The sequence below is a fragment of the Gobio gobio genome (genome assembly GCF_949357685.1).
Source record: "Gobio gobio genome assembly, chromosome: 11".
NCBI lineage: Eukaryota > Metazoa > Chordata > Actinopteri > Cypriniformes > Gobionidae > Gobio > Gobio gobio.
Window position 1 is genome coordinate 10,508,436 of NC_137104.1, and position 22,054 is coordinate 10,530,489.

Genomic DNA, 22,054 nt, shown 5'->3' on the forward strand with positions numbered 1-22,054 from the left:
TCAGGCCAGTCCGAGAACCTTTTGAAATGTAATTATTTTTACCACCACTATATTAGGACGGCCTGATCAACACATGGCAGCAACTGCACTGAAAATGCATTGTAGGCATGTAGACACGGTCAAGATGATCTGCTGAAGTTCAAACTGAGCATCAGGATGAAGAATGGTGATTTAAGTGACTTTGAACGTGACATGGTTGTTAGTGCCAGATGGGCTGGTCTGAGTATTTCAGAAACTGCTGATCTACTGGGATTTTCATGCACAACCATCTCTATAGGGTTTATAGAGAATGGTCCAAAAAAGGCAATATATCCAGTGAGCAGCAGTTCTGTGGATGGAAAATGCCTTGTTGATGTCAGAGAAGAATGGCCAGACTGGTTTGAGCTGATAGAAAGGCAACACTAACTCAAATAACCAGTCGTTACAACCGAGGTCAGCATAAGAGCATCTCTGAATGCCTCGAAGCAGATGAGCTACAGCAGCAGAAGACACACCGGGTGCCAGCTAAGAACAGCAAACAGAGGCTACAATTCACAAGAGCTCACCAAAATTAGAAGATTAGAAAAATGTTTCCTGGTGTGATGAGTCTCACTTTCTGCTGGAACTTTCAGATGGTAGGATCAGAATTTGGCGTAAACAACATGAAAGCATGGATCCATCCTGCCTTGTATCAATGGTTCAGGCTGGTGCTGGTGGTGTAATGGTATGAGGGATTTTTTCTTGGCACACTTTGGGCCCCTTACCAATTGAGCATTGTTTAAACACCACAGCCTACCTGAGTATTGATGCTGACCATCTCCATCCCTTTTATGACCACAGTGTACCATCTTCTGATGGCTAATTTCAGCAGGATAACGCACCATGTAATAAAGCTCAAATCATCTCAAACTGGTTTCTTGAACAATGACAATGGGTTCACTAAACTCAAATGGCCTCCACAGTCACTGGATCTCAATCTATTAAGCACCTTCGGGATGTGCTGGAATGGGAGATTCACATCATGGATGTGCAGCCAGTAAATCAGCAGCAACTATGCGATGCTATCATGTCAATATGGACCAAAATCGCAGGAATGTTTCCAGCACCTTTTTGAATCTATGCCACGAGGAATTAAGGCAATTTTGAAGGCAAAATAGGGTCCAACCAGATACTAGCATGGCGTACCTAATAAAGTGGCCGGTGAGTGTAAAGTATATAGTTTATTCCAACCATATGAACCTCTTTTATTAAGATTATAAAACCAATATAATGGACTGTGTCTGAATATTTTGGTGCCATAAATCCCTAAAGCACGATTGATTGCCACAATAAATGCACATTTGCATTCATTTTACGCATGACTTGATTTGTGAAAAACGCAAATGAATAGCACAAACTTTGGAAAACAAATCTGAGGAATTTGGTCAAGGGCATGGTGCTAATCATTTCATCCATAACTAATTTTATGCAGACTGATGAATGCCGCATTTGTGAAAAAGACAGCTCTTTATGGAGGCCGAAACTGGCACTTACAGCCAAGCATGGAAAATGCAACCTTTAGAGAGTGGGATAAGAGTTGCCCACTCTAGGCGGGGAACGAGGCGCTGGGACACCTCAGCAAATGTTAATTGAAATGACCTGGCAGATTTACGACAGGAGAGAGAAGTCGTTAATGCCTGGCACGATCCCGCGGCGAGCCGGATTTGAGATAAGTCCCTCAGCGGATCTTACGGAGCTTAAGAGGGATGGAGATGCCAGAGGAGAACAGCTAATGAAAGTGTTCACAATGAAGGCCACATTAGCCACTGATGCTTTCAGTGTGTTATTAAAAATGACAAAGGCTATTGAATTGAATATATGAAGGAGAGGGCGCTGGGCTTGTGTAGGGTGTTATTAGGGAGATGGCAGTTAAGGAACGCAACAGAGCTGTAGAGCATGTAGTGTACTGACATGATTGACATGCACTAATAACATGGTCCTGCCCTTTTCTTCTTTATTGAGACAGAATTTTATCTGGCATATTATATTAAAAATATATACTGATTACTTAGGTTCGGCGAGCACTCCTAAGCTTTCACTCCTGCAGTGCAGAAATATGATGCGATGGCATGTTCTCATGTTTATTAATTTAATTAGTGATGCATTCAAAATGCACACATTCATGACTTGATTACACATCTTCTGTAATAAACATATTGTGTTTAATTAAATAACTTAATTGAATTTTATTTATTTAAATATTTATTTACTTGCTTTTGCAAAGTGATTTTTCAACTGTCAAATACACTATATTGCCAAAAGTTTTGGGACGTCTCCCTTTGCATGCACATGAACTTTAATGTCGTCCCACTCTTAATCCGTAGGGTTTAATATGGAGCTGACCCACCCTTTGCAGAATTATCAGCTTCAACTCTTATGGGAAAGCTTTCCACAAGACTTGGGAGTGTGTTTATGGGAATTTTTGACTACTCTTCTAGAAGCGTATTTGCTAGGTCAGGCACTGATGTTGGACGAGAAGGCCTGGCTCGCAGTCTCTGCTCTAATTCATCCCAAAGGTGTTTTATCGGGTTAAGGTCAGGACTCCTTAAGGCAGGCCAGTCAAGTTCCTCCACACCAAACTCACTCATCCATGTCTTTATGGATCTTGTTTTGTGCACTGGTGCACAGTCATGTTGGAACAGAAAGGGGCCATCCCCAAACTGTTCCCACAAAGTTGGGAGCATGCAATTGTCCAAAATGTCTTGATATGCTGAAGCATTATGAGTTCCTTTCACTGGAACTAAGGGGCCAAACATAAAACTTGAAAAACAACCCCACACCATAATCACCCCTCCACCAAACTTTACACTTGGCACAATGCAGTCAGGCAAGTACCGTTCTCCTGGCAATTGCCAAACCCAGACTCGTCCATCGGATTGCCAGACAGAGAAGCGAGATTCATCACTCCAGAGAACACGTCTTCACTGCTCTAGAGTCCAGTAGCGGCGTGCTTTACACCACTGCATCCGACGCTTTGCATTGCACTTGGTGATGTAAGGCTTGGATGCAGCTGCTCGGCCATGGAAACCCATTCCACGAAGCTCTCTACGCACTGTTCTTGAGCTAATCTGAAGGCCACACAAAGTTTGGAGGTCTGTAGCTATTGTCTCTGCAGAAATTTGGCGACTTCTACAGACTGTGCCCCTCAGCATGTGCTGACCCCACTCTGTGATTTTACGTGGCCTATCACAGTACCACACTTGAATTCACTGAGCTCCTGAGAGCGACCCATTCTTTCACCAATGTTTGTAGAAGCGTCTGCATGCCTAGGTGCTTGATATTATACACCTGTGGCCATGGAAGTGATTGGAACATCTAAATTCAATGATTTGGAGGGGTGTCCCAATACTTTTGGCAAATCAAAGTCATGTGGAGTGAATCCTTAAAAAAAATATTTGAAATGGTATCTAATGTCTATGAATTGATAATAATACTGTAATACCTTATATTTAAACTTTTTTGAAAATGATATAAAGGCTTTTCAAAACCATGCATATAATCAACATATATACATTTATAAGAACTTGGCACATTTTAAACTAGATCTTTCCTTTATAGAGGGCACTTTTACAGTAAATGGCTTGGTATGATTCTTACTAGTTGCACCTGTTATATTTGATTTATAATTCAATTAAAGTCCAATGTACTTGGTTTTGGCCGGCAGATGTTCTTTTATAACTTATTCAAGACTTTAAAGGTCAGCATGGGCCAAAACACTGGTATGCGTTCAAACAGTGCTTGTGCTTAAACACATGTCATTTTTTCCACTCAATTGCAGACTCTCTAATTGTGATGAGTAATAGTGAATAGGTCATGCTGTGAGTTTGCTGTCATGCAGTTGACGGCGTCCCATTTCCATCCTATATTTAGAAGTCTGGACGAGAAAAGGGCAAAGACAGGCATATTCAATTTACACAACTCAAATGTCACGGAACATTACTTAATGCCCTGCCTTTGGTCTTAAGCCTTTTGACCTGCTTGCCAGTGGAGATGGCATTGATGAGACCATGCAAGATGCTGCTGTTTTTGTGCCGTGGCAGAACGGGGTGGGGAAAAGGGATCGGGGATCTCAGTTAATCAACCAGGAGGCGGCGAAAGCAATGTTTCATTAAAAAAGCTGACAAACTGAAGCCAGAGGAATGGATGGTTCATAATTGTGCAAGGGTGTCTCTCTGGAAAGTAATGCGGTTATGAAGTCTGTGCTCTGAGAAATTACAGTGCGTTTGTAATCACAGTGGCAGTTGCTCAGTGCTGGTAGAGGTGAGAAAAGGAAACTCAAGGGAAAAAAATCAATTTCTGAACAGTTTTTTTTTTTGCCAACCTTATTACCAACCTGCAAGTATATTCATGAAAAATTTCATACTGGCTTACTATTGCTGTAACATAACCTACTTTATATCTAATGCGCCTCAATTACTGTTATGGTTTCATATGATACTATTCAAAAGTTTGGGGTCGTTACAATTTGTTTTTTAATGTTTCTGAAAGAAGTTTCTTATGCTCACCAAGGCTGCATTTATTTGATTAGAAATGCAGTTAAAACAGTAATATTGTGATATATTATTACAATTTAAAAGCTGTATTATCAGCATCATTACTCCAGTCTCAAGTGTCACATGATCCTTCAGAAATCATTATAATATGCTGGTTGGCTGCTCAAGAAACATTTTTAATTATTATCAATGTTGAAAACAGTTGTTCTGCATAGTATTATTTGTCAAAACTGTGATACTTTTTTTTCAGGATTCTTTGATGAATCGAATTGAGAGATCAACTTTCCCTTGAGCTTTTAATATATAAAAGGTCTTGGTAATATAAGAATATACTGTACGTTTTAGAGCTGAAATCTTCCTTGTTAGTCAAAAGCTTTTATTGACAGCTGGTTCAGCAAACGACCGATCTGTGAATGTGCTTCCCTGTGACGTCAGAATGCAGTGCAAGACGAATGCCTAATTCTGTAGCCCTGCCCACCAACTCGCGCCCGACATGTTATAGATAAATAACATAGGCCTACGTGGAGCTAAACCAGATCGAACTTCCAAGCAATAAACATGCCACAAAAACTTCATTCGGATTCCAATATTAGGAATGCAACTTTATTTTTAATGAAGATCCAGCTCACGTGGGGAAGACATTGTGTGTTTGTTTGCTTCATTACCCCGTGGATTGTTGATTTTTGAGACTGGATTTTCAGACAGAATATATTAAAAAACTATGCTGTGCCTTGGGAATAATGCAACACACTTATGTGAGTAACATTTTTTTATATGTGATAGTACTATGGCTCAGGGGAGGAAATTATATGTATAGTGCATTGTTACAACTCGTTTGATATCTACTGATTATGTGTACGTGTCTAACTAAACAAAACTTTCTCGATGTGCATTGTTCACTCACTTGACTTGATATTTGAAGGAAAAATACAATTGCGCAAGTTTTGAACATGCTGATTTGTCTACAGTGAAGTTTTCAGATGCTTGTGCGCACGCACGCGTGTGTGTGTGTACTGTTCGCGGTTATATCCACCGATCGGGCAGGCCAAGTAATAAAAGATAACATTCCAATTAACTGTGTTGGATGAGAGATAATTGTGTTTGTTTGATAAAGACATTTTGTGAGCCCTGTTGCCATTTTTCCACACGTTTTCAAAACAATTCCCCACATCTACTGAGCTCATTATAAAATGAAAAACTGTTATCCAATCATAGCAGTGGGCGTTTGCTTCCAAGTCTTCAGTGCGGCACGCCCATAAAAACAGAACGTTCCAAGAGCTAGGCTCAAAACCATGGTAGAAAATAGCCTATTACTTATTCATTATAGTGTTTTTGAATGTAAAAACCATGCAAACGTCATAAGTTGACCTTAGACAACAACAAAAAAAGATAAAAATCTTAAAAAAAAAATTGCCAGTTCATGACCCATTTAAAAGAGCAGGAGTGTCTAATTTATTTCAAATAGAAATATTTTGCCAAAAAAATACATTCACTTTTGGTCAGTTTAGTGTTCAATTCTTTTTAAAAAAGCATACTGAAATATATATATATATATATATATATATATATATATATATATATATATATATATATATATATATATATATATATATATATATATATATATATATATATATATATATATATATATATATATATATATATATATATTTTTTTTTTTTTTTTTTTTTTAAGGTGTTTTTTGAACATTCAAGCATGAATACTTATTCAAGTAGGCCCCAAAAACAAAATCAAGACTGTGTAAAAGGGCATAACAGTTTGCTTGCAGTTAGGATATTACTAGAAGAAACTAGTATAGAAGAAAGTCTATTTTAAGTGAAATGATATGGAATGTGCGAGACAAAATATTAATGTTTCAGGTGCAGCGTTGTTATCACACCATCAGCAATGTTCCAGTTAATTTTCTCTGTTCAGTACTTGATGGTTCTTGAGGTCAGTAGAGTGCTGGAAAAAAATTAGGCGATGCCTTGTTTCATTCTGTGTTGCACCAATAACAATTGTCAGGATCGGAATGAAAGGTCAAAGGGTAGATCTCTTAGCTTTACAATTACAATAAACCTGAGACTGATTTGTTCGGTTTTAATTAAGCCCTTGTGAGTTCGGCCTCACGGATGCTGAGGAGAGCTACACGTGGGGAGCTGCATGTTGCTAGGAGACAGGTTTCTACTCTGCCCTGATGAAATTTACTACGCCCAGCAATTCATTATTATTCCATTCCCTTTCATTTCTCTCACATTATTTTTCGCATTTCTTATTTTGGGACTGAATCTGACCTTTTTATTACACTCTCCTCAGGGGGATACAGTTCTCAGCTGTGTCTAATAGACTGGTATGGGAATGCTTGTACTACAGTAGAAACTGCTTTCACTTTTTGGAGTACTGTATAGCCAATGAGGGATTTCTGGATTGAACTCTCTGGGTCTCGTGTTACTGTAGCGCCAGCAGTCTTGATTCGTTCCCTGATTGAATAGGCAGAATGCTTACCTCTTCTGTATTGAGGATGTTCATCATTAATGACACCAATCCATCCGAAATATGCATTGCAGGCGACAGAGAATGTTCTCTGAGTACACGCATCCTTTCCTCTATGTACGCTCGAAGGACCTGTGATAAACCGGTTTGATGTTTTATATACCATTTTTGATTGCACCATCACATCAGCTAAATGTATACACTCTTTTGACTGCGACATCAACCTTGCATAGTTCAGTAGGCCTATATTAGATGATTTGATGTCACAGCTCTAAAGTATTCAGTACCACAGCAGACACTCATTCATTCATATTCATGGTTCCCAAACTGAAGGACCATTTGAAGATTGGATAGTGGTTATCAGCTCTACCCAGCAACCCAGCAATGGATAATACCTTCCAATAAAACATGATGAATTCTTGTTGCAGAAATATATGTTAGCCCAACCTATTTTCTTTTTTATAGTATATATATATATATATACAGATCAGGCATAACATTATGACCACTGACAGGTGAAGTGAATAACACTATCTCTTCATCAAGTTACCTGTTAGTGGGTGGCATATATTAGGCAGCAAGTGAACATTTTGTCCTCAAAGTTGATGTGATAGAAACTGGAAAAATGGGCAAGCGTAATGATTTGAGCAAGTTTGACAAGGGCCAAATTATGATGGCTAGACGACTGGGTCAGAGCATCTCCAAAATTGCTGCTCTTGGGGGGTAATTGTGACTCCCAGTCTGCAGTGGTCAGTATCGATCAAAAGTGCTCCAAGGAAGGAACAGTGGTGAACTGGCGACAGGGTCATGGGCAGCCACGGCTCATTGATGTACGTGGGGAGCGAAGGCTGGCCTGTGTGGTCCGATCAAACAGACGAGCTACTGTAGCTTAAATTGCTCAAGAAGTTAACGCAGAAGGTGTCAGAATACACAGTGCATCGCAGTTTGTTGCGTATGGGGCTGCATAGCCACAGACCAGTCAGGGTGCCCATGCTGACCACCGCCGAAAGCGCCAATGGTGTGCACATTTACGTCATCCATGTGGATGTTACTTTGACACGTACTACTGACCTAAGCATTGTTGCAGACTATGTACATCCTTTCATGGAAACTGTATTCCCTGGTGGCTGTGGCCTCTTTCAGCAGGATAAGGCGCCTTGCCACAAAGCAAAAGTGGTTCAGGAATGGTTTGAGGAGCACAACGAGTTTGAGGTGTTGACTTGGCCTCCAAATTCCCCAGATATCAATCCAATCGAGCATCTGTGGGAGGTGCTGAACAAACAAGTCCGATCTATGGAGGCCCCACCTTGCAACTTACAGGACTTAAAGGATCTGCTGCTAACATCTTGGTGCCAGATACCACAGCACACCTTCAGGTGTCTAGCGGAGTCCATGTCTCGAGGGTCAGGGCTGTTTTGGCAGCAAAAGGGGAACCAACACAATATTAATTTTATGCTAGATCGGATATATATATATAATTTAAAAAATATATATTTTTAGCATTTGTTTTTAGATAATATAGATAATCTCCAAAGTGACAATGACAATTTGACTCAATGTATATTAGAAGTACATGTACATCATTTAGAAAATGTATATTAATTATTATGTAAAATAAATAATAGTAGGCCTAAATATTTCTTATTTGTTGAAAAACCTGTAATACCTTTGGTTTTCCTGGTCAAAAATGCCTGGCCGTTTTAAAAATTGCTTGTAAATTGCTTGTTGTGCTACATTATCACCAAATATTGGATTCAGTCCTTTTGTCAACTTATTTTCTTTCAGTTAGGACAGGTTTTGTATATATTTTTGAACACTGATTGTTTGTTGGCTTCATTGATTTGATTTGAAGTTCATCTCAATGAAAAAGCCTTTAATACTCAGAATAGTTTGTTTGTGTGCATGACCGTCTGTGTGTGTGGTCCTGCTAAACCCTACATTATGGGCACATAATGTCCCAACAAAGATGGCATTATAAGAAATCCTTGTCCTTTGGGGGACATTTTTGGTCTCCATGAGGAAAATACCTCATAAGTCATACTAAGTGATGTTTTTGAGTTCAAATACTCGTTTCACTGAAAAACAATGCAACAGCCAGATATTCGTCTTTGAAATGTGTGTTGCGTGTCCAAATATCTGTGCGAGTACGCACAATGTCAATTTACCCAATAGTATTTTGCCACCACAGATTGCTAGTTGGCATAAAACATGGAAGCCAGCAAACAAACTGGGCCGGAGATTGCAGATTCTACCCAGACCTAAAAAGCCTCGGCATCCATCTAAAAATCTCTATGAGCGGGAGTATTGAAGCGTGGATAAATCAACTCATCAACTTACAGTGTGTAAATCTCCTTGCCTTCCATTGTCAGTTGCGCTCGTTCCTGTTGCCTGTCCTCGACCTGGCAACCCGCGTGAGTGTTGAGTCTGAGGAGGAGGGGGTGGGGAAAACAATATTTGGACTGCAGTACCCATTTCAACCACTAGCTGTGATTCTTACATACAGCACCTTTAACATGCTATAACAAATTATCTGTGGGGTGTTTTGAGCTAAAACTTCACATACACACTCTAGGGACATCAGAGACTTCTTTTACATCTTGTAAAAAGGGGCATAATAGGTGCCCTTTAAAAAATAAAAAATAAACCTTTTTGTCTGTAGTTTAATTGGCAAATAAATTAACAGTATCTCAGTGTGAGGGACCGATCCTGGAACTGTCAGGGACCTTCGAAGTATCAATCTATGCGACTCAAGACTTCCAAAGGAATCTGACCACTTGGGCCCTTTTGGTAATAGACACATATAGGACACAAGCTGACTGATACCAAATGATGTCTTTCCTCCCCTGAGCCAGTTTATGTCGGAAAAGGGGACTGTGACAGGGTCAGGGGCCTCGCGAGTCCATGGGCTCAGCCTTGAGTTAGTCTATAGAGCTTTGAGACATGTTTACTAGGCCAGGATGGTCTGATAGATAGCTTGTGATTTTCGTGTGCTGAGAAATCATTACTGTTGTCATTCTGTCTTCCCGTCGCCCATCACAGTCAGGCCTAGCAATTACATTACCCTCCCCGGTAATTGCATAACCGCTAGCAGAGTGAAATTGTAGTCTTTAAGGAGATTGCTATGTTTTGTAATACCTTAAACTGCTTGCTCTTTTCCCTCTCATTCGTTCATCACCACCGTTTAGGAATATTGTGCTTTTTTTCCCCTTTACGATTACATCCAAGATTGCCAGTCATCCAGTGCGCTGTCGCATTACACTAAATTGTCCGATACTGTTCAGACTGAACCTCCGTACCACACGTCCTTTTGTCGCTCTCAGGCAATTGGTGGCACGCATTCCCCACTGGACTTTCCTGTGGGCCAGCGTGCAGCCTGAAGAAATAAGATCACATCTCAATCTTTCTCTCTCTTGTTTAAAAATGCATTCACAATATGTTTTCATTCAACTCACTCCACAAACAGCAGGAAGCAGAGGGGGTGAGCGAGGACAGGGGGACGAAGGCCACCTGCATCATCATCACGTCCACACTGAGAAGATTTGTCACGTTTCTCTCACCTCAGAGTGTTCTTCGCATTCGAAAGGCTCAAACTTCAGCCACATCTATATTTATGATACATTCCCTCTATATAACTGAATGATATTGATGCCTAAACTTTCAGTGACTTCACTTATAGGAATATAGAACACGCACACACACGCAGAGGAGTTTTCATGCCAGGGGGCCACAGAAAGAGTGAATAGATATGAATATATATTGAGCTTTGACCATATGAGGTGAGCAATATGTTCTGCTGACTCCATATTCTTTTCATTCTCTGAGAATTTGTCTCTGATTATGAGACAGAGGGGAAAAAGGATTACTCGCTGAAGGAAATGGATTTCACTGCTGCCCTCCTAAACAGATTTTCCCCCCTTTTTTTGCTATTATTTTCATCCTCTATAATAACGCCTTCCTTTGATCACCTTGAAGGCACCTTCCCACAAGGAATTCTAGTTTTATATTACTGCAGTAAGAAAAGTTCACTTTCATTTCATTTTCCTCTTTCTTACTTTGTCCTGTCACCTCTCATGTTTGTCATCTAATGGTGTATATTACTGACAATTATGTTACTTTAGAATAAATGCTTTGGACAAGGTAGTAGTGCCTATGGTTTATCATCATTCAGGGAGGTTAAAGCAACAGTTCACCCAAAAAATGAACATTATGTGATCAAAGTGGTGTATATGCAAGCCAAAATGCCAGAATAAAGGCTAATAATGATAAAATAATAATGAAGATTAAGTCTCATACCGCCAGACAGGGTTTGAAATTAACTTCACTCACTGGCCAATTTGGCTACTAAATTTACCAGCCATTCAGAACTTCTACTAGCCAAAAAAAAAAAAAAAAACCAAATACATAAACCAGATTAACATCATATACTGTATATAAATTGTGACATTCTTATTCTGATCTTTTTCTTTATTTTTTTTCTTTTTGACTAGTATATATATATATGAAGATTAATTTCACACAAAATAATGTTAAGCTGCTCTTTCATACAATAAATGTAAATGGTGACCACAGATTTTCAGTGAATAATGACTACATTTATATACATTTCAGATTGTATCTCACATAATAGTATCCAATGGTGTCAGAAGACTTGGAATATATGGCACAAGGTATTTTATGAAGCTTTTTCATATTTTTATAGAGCTTGACATGCAGTGGTCCCCATCCACTTTCTTGTATGAAGTGAGCATCATGAACATCCTTCAGAACTTCTCCCTTTTTGTTTTTGCAGAAGAAATTAAGTCATACAGGTTTGGAACAAAATTAGAGAGTAAATGTCACTTAATAAAAAAAAAAAAAAAAAAGGGTTACTGTCACTTTAAGGCCCAGATATACTTCATGCTAAATCTAAGAACGAACTCATATGACGTCAAAATCAGGCCAAAAACAAAGTTTGTTTTGTGTTCGTCTCAGGACTTTGAAACGGCTTGCCAAAGCGAAATGTCCCGAAAAGTTTGCACTGGCTAGTATTGGCACTCCCATTGGTCCGTGGTGATTACGTAATATGTAAGTGCGTGCTGAGGCTCCACTTTCTTTCACGTGGAACTCTCTCTGGTTTATTTCTTTTGTTGAGTCCATCGAGGTCTTTAAATGCTCTTTAAATGAAGTTGTACTTTTGATGAAATGAGACACTGACACTGTTTTTCATGTTTAATACTGGAAAGCCTCATACATTTAAGCAATCTATTGTGTTAAGTGTTATATAAATAAACGTGATATGACTTTATTAGAGCGCAGAATTGCAGAGCGTATGCACACATACCCACGTTGCTTTGGTCAGATGCTTTTCTTATGCTTGCTGTTTTCTCACTTCTGTTGTGTATTTATTTTGTTAGCCAGAGGAAAGAGCGCAGCACATATTTACATATTCATCTAACGGTTGCTCTCAGCAGTGTTAGGATGTTCGCTTACAGTATATCACTGCTCACATATTTTGAACTTCTTTTTATCCCTAAGCAAAGAATGAAAATGAACTTCGCCGTGAGTATATCGAGGCCTTTATTGTTCAATGGCATGTGCAGTCAGTCAAGGCAGGGCATCTAAAGAAAGCACAGAGCTCCCTAGGAGGCATTGCAACCAATTGCTCAGCATGTAAAAGGTCAGGCGAACACCTGTAAGAGGCAAGTGTAAGAAAAGCTGACAAATCAGCCAAGAAAAGGTTGGCAGGAGGGGGGCTAGAAATAATAAAAAGCCTTACTATATGTGTGATATCAACAGTGGTTTAAAGCTTGGGCTTGAAGAGGAAAAATATATGCTGGGTAAAAAAAGGGAAAGTTTTCAAACAACTACAATAAAGGGCAGGCCTACAAATGAGACTGTGAGTGAATTGGGTAAGCAGGCTTTTCTTCTCGTGTAAGCAATTCTAAGGGTTAAAGCATGTTGGATATATCATATAAATGTATGGTAATTCACTGTAATTTTTTCCTGTGATGGTGATATATATACTCACCTAAAGGATTATTAGGAACACCATACTAATACTGTGTTTGACCCCCTTTTGCCTTCAGAACTGCCTTAATTCTACGTGGCATTGATTCAACAAGGTGCTGAAAGCATTCTTTAGAAATGTTGGCCCATATTGATAGGATAGCATCTTGCAGTTGATGGAGATTTGTGGGATGCACATCCAGGGCACGAAGCTCCCGTTCCACCACATCCCAAAGATGCTCTATTGGGTTGAGATCTGGTGACTGTGGGGGCCATTTTAGTACAGTGAACTCATTGTCATGTTCAAGAAACCAATTTGAAATGATTCGAGCTTTGTGACATGGTGCATTATCCTGCTGGAAGTAGCCATCAGAGGATGGGTACATGGTGGTCATAAAGGGATGGACATGGTCAGAAACAATGCTCAGGTAGGCCGTGGCATTTAAACGATGCCCAATTGGCACTAAGGGGCCTAAAGTGTGCCAAGAAAATATCCCCACACCATTACACCACCACCACCAGCCTGCACAGTGGCATGATGGATCCATGTTCTCATTCTGTTTACGCCAATTTTTTTCTCAAGGTTGTGCGTGTTGTGGCTTCACAAATGCTTTGCTGCATACCTCGGTTGTAACGAGTGGTCGCCCACAGGACTGCCGCATGCTGGATGTTTTTCCCTTTTCACACCATTCTTTGTAAACCCTAGAAATGGTTGTGCGTGAAAATCCCAGTAACTGAGCAGATTGTGAAATACTCAGACCGGCCCATCTGGCACCAACAACCATGCCACGCTCAAAATTGCTTAAATCACCTTTCTTTCCCATTCTGACATTCAGTTTGGAGTTCAGGAGATTGTCTTGACCAGGACCACACCCCTAAATGCATTGAAGCAACTGCCATGTGATTGGTTGATTAGATAATTGCATTAATGAGAAATTGAACAGGTGTTCCTAATAATCCTTTAGGTGAGTGTAGGTGTGTTTGTGGACAGATCAATACAGTACAAAGAACATAAAAGATCACGCGAAACAAAACAAACCTGTGGTCTCAGGATAAACCAGGGTCTGCTAAAATTGCAGGATGTTGGAAAATATCAATGTTTTTTCTGTTAATCAAATGTTCAGGGTCCTCTGTATCAGTGAGGAAGTGATGTTTTTCAAGTATCGCCACATTATTGTGTTTTTTAATCTTCGCTATTGCTTCAATGCAAATTAACATGTAACGTGTATGTTCAAGTAAGCCAGATATGTGCAGATTCTGCCAATACGCTACATGATGACTCACAAGTTGATTATTTGTACTAAATCTGCGTAGATTTGGTTTACACGAACTTCCCCAGCAAAGTGAGTAAACATAATAAGTAACCTGCCAAATTGGCAAGTGATTTGACAGTGTTACCCGCCACAGTTGATTTTTACCCGCATTTGGCAGGTAGGCGGGTGATAATTTCAAACCCTGCCGGCAGAGGTGTGAAAGGTTCTTCGAGTGAGAACAATAGAACATGAATAAGGCAGTTCACCTCGCCAAACGTTAAACAATAGACTGCAAATGGGGGTTTACAGGGCAATAAAATATTTTATTAGCATCTTATCAGCATTCTCTAAAAAAACTATGACATGGTCTTACAAAATGTAATACAATTAATTGTTTTAGGGCTGTATAACATCCTCAGATTGGAAATGAAGCATAAGCAGACTTGTGGCTGCAGCTTCTACAAATGTACAATCATATTTTTATACATAAAAAAAAAATAAAAATAATTTATATTTTGGGTATGTCATTTATGCCCCACTTGCCAAAATGGGGGCTGTGCAGTAAGAGGTTAAGTTAGCATCTGTATTTAGAAAGCTGCAGAAATGCAAAGCTTTTTCAGATTGAAGTTTAGAATCCATTTGCAGAGTTTGCTGCTGATAGATCCATCAAACAGTGCAGACAAATCCAAAATTAAATTCAATAATGCTACCAAAAACCAGACAGAGTCAGAATAATTGTACCAGCAAAGTTTGAGATTCTTTATATACACAAAATGCGATTGAGAACAAATTAAGTTTGGGTAGTAATAAGGACAAATATCAGTTGTCTGGTAATAAGGACTTTTGATGGTGAGATTTTGAATGTTGACTTCTTGACTCTTCTGCTCCTTTGTTGAGATCTGCCTCTTGTTCCGAACAATCAGGGTTTTCTCAGTTGAAGTCAGCAATTAAATTGGGATCCAAAAAGTCCTCCATCAGAACCCAAGAATGTTCCTCTCATCTACTGAGATAATACATCCTTCTGCCTCTGCATTGAGACTCCAACAGGACCTGGTCTGTTTGATCTCCAGTAGCATCCAATATCTTGATTTGTTCTTTGTCCAATAAATTGCAGTGCTAGATAGAAGTGAAAGTAACATTGATTTGCAATAGTCTGCAAAGAGCTTTCCAGATATGTGATGCAAATTGTGAACCTTTGATGATGTTCTGCAGCTCTGGAAATGACTTTTTTTCAATCTTCATGGCTGTATAACCAGACAGCAGGTCAATGATTATTAAGACAGCACTAAAGCCTTTGGATACTAAAGGATCTATGATGGAATCTCTATCTTTTAAAATCCATATGTCATTATGGTCTCTTGAGAATGGGATGAGGTTCTAATAACAATGGAATGAAGAGAAACTTTCCTTGAATCCACACAGGGCACCATTATTTGATTCCTAACAGGTCTATTGTGCACTTAAAAGAAGAGTTCACGTCCAAAAAATGGATATTTATTATGGCATTTTAAATGCAGTATGTTAGACTTTTTAGAGATTCTCAAAGTTCTCATAACGTGTTCATTCTAGAACCATTACTTAGAAGTACCAGTTTTTGCTACACTGTAATTGCATTCATTAAACTCACTTAATGTTGAAGAAATTCTCTGTTGCCTGCCTGTTCATCTTCATTGGTTTCCCCCTAAACAGAGCAGCAGTTTCACAGAAGCCATGAATGGTATATCTAAAGAAATTTCCACACCTACCCGGGAACCATCGAAGCTCTTTCATACATTGGCTGGAGATGAACTGCTGTGTTTTAGTTATCCATGTCTTCCAGATGATTAACCATTGAGGTACACGTCACACCATGGCTTCTGTTCATTAGTGGCATGTAAACGTTCACTTAGCACAGAAAATCGCTCTCTTCTTATGTGCCATTGTCGCTCTTGCAGTTCAGGAAAAAAGAACAATGATAGTACTACAAACTGCTCCTTCGAGATCTCTTAAGTCTTTTCCTACTTTTTATTTTACCCTGAAGGGAAAATCGGTAGTCTCAGTTAATAAGAAATGTTCTTGATGTACTGCATTATTTTAACACACTTTTAAACGGAAAGTAAATGTATGTCTCTGATGTCTGATTATTCAGAACGACATATGCTAATGCTTTCGTGCTGTTAAATGCGTATTATAAATAACCGTGAAAATATGACTGTGTGCGTTATTACATTGCACATAGTTTGTTTCAATATTGTTTCATTGTAAATTCTTCAGGTGGGCCTACTTGTCAATTTTTCTTAAAGGGATAGTTCATCCCAAAAATGAAAATTCTGTCATCAATTACTCATCCTTATGTCGTTCCAAACCCGTAAGACTTTCTTTCATCTTCAAAATACAAATGAAGATTTTTTGAATGAAATATGAGAGATTTTTGTCATTCCTTTGAACGTTTTTCTGCCCCCTTTTGATGGCAGGATACATCTTGATGCATCTATAGTAAATAATTATGGTGGCACTTTATTTTACAGTCTTGTTTCGCATGAACATACAATGTACTTATTGTAGTAATGCACTGAATGGGTAATACTTATTGTAGTCATGCACTAAATGGGTAATAACTAGGTACTAACCCTGAACCTACCTCTAAACCTTAACTTATCCATTGTAGATACCTTACACCGTGTCCTAACTACACGCGCCATCTTTTCCATGTTAAAGGGCTACTTCAGTGATTTAGCATTAAGCTTTGTATTTAAACTGGGTCCTTTATGTAGTAGAAATGTGAAATTATTTTTGAATTTGGTGCCTTCTAGACTGAGAAAAGACAGAAAATGTATTTTTGTCTCATGTGGATGAAAGAAATAAAATGCCTAATTCTCTCGTCTCGTCTCAGGGGGATATGAGGGGGGAAAGTACCATAATTTGAATATTCTACCGAGTTTCTACTGATACAAAGCCTAATGCTAAATCACTGAAGTTACCCTTTAATTAGAGTTTTTGTTCTAACCAGCTGCGACGGTGACACGTGATGAATCTATTTTAGAAAACGGTTTCTATTTTTCTGCTACGTCACGGCTGGAACAAAAACACAAAACATGGCAATGATAATCTCAGGTTATGTTTATGTCCTTTATTTAATGTTAAAAGCATGTAATGTAACAAAGGATAATTCACCTCACATCTTTAAATTAAACAAATTGAAACAAGAAAGTTCAAACTGTGAACAAACACATTTTCTATGACAAAGATTGTTTTAGCAACTAAGTATGTATTTTTAGTAATGTTTAAATGGTGTAATATTTGTGAATTTGATTAAGTATCCATTTCCTTGCGAATGCAGTCCAAATTAATCTCTGGTGTCATGCACTTGCCGCGAGAGCCCGCCCACACGCTGATCTGATTGGTTGTGGTTTTTGATTGATTTGTTGCATCTCGCAGTCGCGTCGTGTCTGGTGTGGACAGACAAGTTGCTTGTCGCTGGAATCATATCGCGTCATGTGTAGTTAGGACACACACTCTAAAAAAAAGAGGTTCTATATGGCACCAAAAATGGTTCTTGGCTCGTAGTCATAGGGGAACCTTTTTTAGTGCTATATAGCACCAATTTTGGTGCTTCAGTGGTTCTTCAGCACCTTAGTCAAAGAACCGAAGAAGAACCACTGAAGCACCAAAATTGGTGCTATATAGCACTAAAAAAGGTTCCCCTATGATTACGAGCCAAGAACCATTTTTGATGCCATATAGAACCTTTTTTATTTAGAGTGCAGTGTTATACTACTCAGTACTGAAGTACTTAAGTGTTTCAAAAAATCTTACAGATCCCAAACTTTTGAACAGTAGCGTATGTTTGGACTAGAATGACACTAGTGTACTAGTGTCCATTGTAGATGTGATATATTGACTGAGAGTGTGTTTCAAACTTTGGATGATGAGGTGGTAGAGATGATCAGAGCAGCAGAGTATAGCAAGCAGCAAATCAATGTTCTCAGATGTTACATTGGTAGATATTGATCCATGTGTGAGAGCTGCAGGAGATGTGATCAGACAGCTGAACCTGAGAGAGAGAGAGAACACTCGCGCTTGAATTAGGGGCCATTTATATGACACTGTTTTCAACTAAAAGCTGAAAACTTGTTTCATGCGTTTTGGCTGTCCATTTTGGGGGCCTGAAAATGCAAACTTTTAAAAACGGGTTTCAAATTGCAAGTTTTTGATAACATCCTCTCTGTGTAAACTACAAAAATGTGAATTAGTGAAAATGGTAACGTCATGCACATGCGTATTACGTGTTCAGTCTATAGTCGCATAGTTTTCTTTAAAAAAGTGACTTCGCCAACTTCTGGCCTGGCAGCATAATGCAGTGTTTTTAGTCCGCATTCCGTTTCCATCATTGTCCTGAAAACCTACCCATAGATTCACCGTTAACATAATTTATATTAAAGGCCAACTGCTTCACTGCTCATTTTATAGTGTAAGTTATTTTCACGAAAAGTCATGTTTAGGGTTCAAAGACATGCCTAACCTTTTTGTTGTCATCAAGAGGAGATGATTTGGTGTGAACCTATGAGGTTGCAAGCAGTGTAAACATATTTAAAGTTTTGGAGGAAAAGTAAATCGGCTTTTTCTTCAGTCTCTCATAGAAGAGTAGTTGAGGCACTTCTGAAGCACTCTCTCTCTCTCTCTCTCTCTCTCTCTCTCTCTCTCTCTCTCTCTCTCTCTCCCTTTCTCTCTTTCTCCTTCTTTCTCTCTAGCACCCCTCTTTATTTTGTCACTTCTATACTTCATAACAGCTCACTAAGCCAGAGCTCCAGTGATATTAATGGATATCAAACGGATTTCAACATGCAGTACCTTTTTCAAGTGTTTCGGGTAAAAAGACAAAACATAATATATACACCGATCAGGCAAAACATTATGCCTGCATTTATATTGTGTTGGCTCCTCTTTTGCTGACCCGTCAAGGCATGGACCCCTGAAGGAGTGCTGTGGTATCTGGTTCCTTCCTTGGAGCACTTTTGATAGACACTGACCACTGCAGACTGGGAACACCCAACAAGAGCTGCAGTTTTGGAGATGCTATGACCCAGTCACATCACAATTTGGCTCTTGTTAAACTCACTCAAATCCTTACGCTTGCCCATTTTTTCTAACACATCAACTTTGAGGACAAAATGTTCACTTGCTGCCTAATATATCTAACAGGTGCCGTGATGCAGAGACAATCAGTGTTGCACGGATAAAGTAGTTCCAGCAGGTCTTGACCGCATTACAATTCCATATCACTTCCCCAGATGATGTTAGTTATTATTATTAAGTTCCTTACAGCCGACAACAGCAAAAGAACCAAACCCCACAATGACACTCACCAAGCAAATAAATATTGTAAACAATCAAGATAGATAAAAGATAAAAACTACAAATTATTTCCATGTTTTTTTGCCACAAAATTATATTTTATCAGTTTTATCAATTAGGTTTTATTACTGTATATGAGTCTCCCACTCAAACGCACTCACATACAGTATGGACACACTTGCACAGAAACGTGTTGTTAGTGCTGCTTTGACAATTTTATCAGTAAAATAGTTTAGTGAAGCTCTAAACGTAATTTAGGGAGGAGTGAGCCCATCTAATCTTCCAATCAACAGCCAACAGCCAGAGTATATAAACAGCTGCTTACCTCTCCTCAGTCTCAGCTGTTCCAGCATCCCACCACCTCCCCAAACTCCGAAGCTACTTCACCAAGCCCCTCATCAGTGGGCAGCAAGCCAAATAAGCTTAACCTAAATATTTTAAGATTATATGGGCAAACAAACTCGTTAAATAACTTAAAAAGCGTACATTTTTCGCGAGCAAGATAATAACGGCACTGTTCTTGAGTAGATAAACATACTCGCTATTAGTAGAGACGCTGGTGACGAACAATAACAATAACTGCATTCGTCTGTTTTCAGTGACTGAAGTGTCTGTTACTAGCTCAAACTTGACGTTTTGGAATTAGCAACGGAGGCCTGGGATGAGATGCATGAGAAATTAGTCCTACAAACAGCCTTACTCCTACAAAAACCTGACAAATGTTTTGAAATACAACATCTGAACAATGTTTTGAGGTGTGGTAACCATAATTATATATAATTATCGCCGTATTAATTAATTGGCCGTTGAATTATTAGAAAAAGAGGTGTAACCACTTGCATTACCACCTTGGGTGTGTATTATTTTTCTAATAATTAAACATCCTGTCGTCATTTATTCCTTATACACACACGCGCACGCACGCACACACACGATGGTATGCAATAAGTTATTCATTCCTCAAGTTAGCTTGCATGATTAATTCAATTTGAAGTCTTCTGTCATGACAAATCTCTGAGCGTTTGGCACTGTAAAAAAAGATGGATGACTCACCTTCACTCTCTATCATTGTAGTAAGTGAAGCCGCCAGAGTCCAAATAATGGCGCTGACATCTTGAGTCTTGAGGCCGCGCAGTAGCAACTTGGAGCCTGAGTCTGCACAGCAGTGAGTGCAAAGTGGAGTCACAATATCAACCAGCTGATAGGATTACAGGTCAGCTTTACAACTAGACAAGCATAGCCTATACCACATGGTTGGTAATTATTATTGACCCAAGTCAATCAGTGTTATTCTGTAACCTTGCACTGCAAATACTTTAAGAACTGTAATTATAATGAAACCTAAAGTTAGTGGCAGGTGAGCTGCATTGTAATACATAATGATAGATTGCAGCTGTCAACTTGAAAGGCTTTTAAAACAAAGGCAGGCCTTTAATTGCTTTGTCGCTCCCTGAGTGAATAGGTGACATGCTCTGTAAATGACAGCTGTAGCAGGACATGGAACAAGGGAGGCTTTTCATCACACGGACGACCAGAGAGGACTGTGTCAATTATCTGCTTACGTGGGCTGGTCTGCAAGTGCAGTAAGAAAGACACTTTTCACACTCATAACAGCTGCCGTTGGGGATCGTGGTGTACCTTCTTTAATAATGAGAGCATCATCTTAACACTCGAAGATAATTAACAATCAGTATGTGATCAAACGTATAACACCAATCAGAGTGATAAAAGAAAGAACAAGATGATTGAGGAAGTACTTAATGAGAACAGGATGCTAGAATGAAAAAAAAAAGAAATCAAAAGAAATCAAAGCGAATGCTTAAATGACAACCTGTTTCTTTTATTGTCTGTTGGTCGTTGCCTCTTTCTTTTGTCTCTCCAGGCAGAGTCAACTGTCAAGACCTTGCATCAATATTCAGACACACTTTAGGATTCTCGCTCTCTCTTTCTCTCTCACTCTGTCTTATCCACAAATTTGCAGATAACCTCAAACTCAAGGTCCATGCAGCTGACAGCTGGGTGTTACTTGATTATTTTTGACAGGTATTCAATGTGGCATGAATCTGAAAAAGTGAAAGGAAAAAAAAAATCAAATATGAACAAAGGTTGCTTCCTTTTAAACATGGAGTTTAAGGTACCTGGGACCAAATTGCATCTTTTTCCAATTTTTTTCCTTGTCTGGAGGATAAAAAGACTTAAAGATTTCGAAATACTTTTTTGCTCTCCCAGTTTAATGTGAAAAGACAACTTTAAGTAAGCCTTTTGTAAGTTTAAACCCCCAATGATGTAAATACAAAAACATTGCTGTTTTCTTTGAGCAACCCGGCACAAGAAGATTACCTCAACCAATAGCTTGAGTTTGGGACAAGACTACTTGTTTGTTAAAGTCGTGATGAAATAGAAGTAGCAACAGTTCTTTTCTTCCGTATTGCAACGCACATTCTCTTGAAACTGATGGAAATGAAAAAAAAGCAGTGA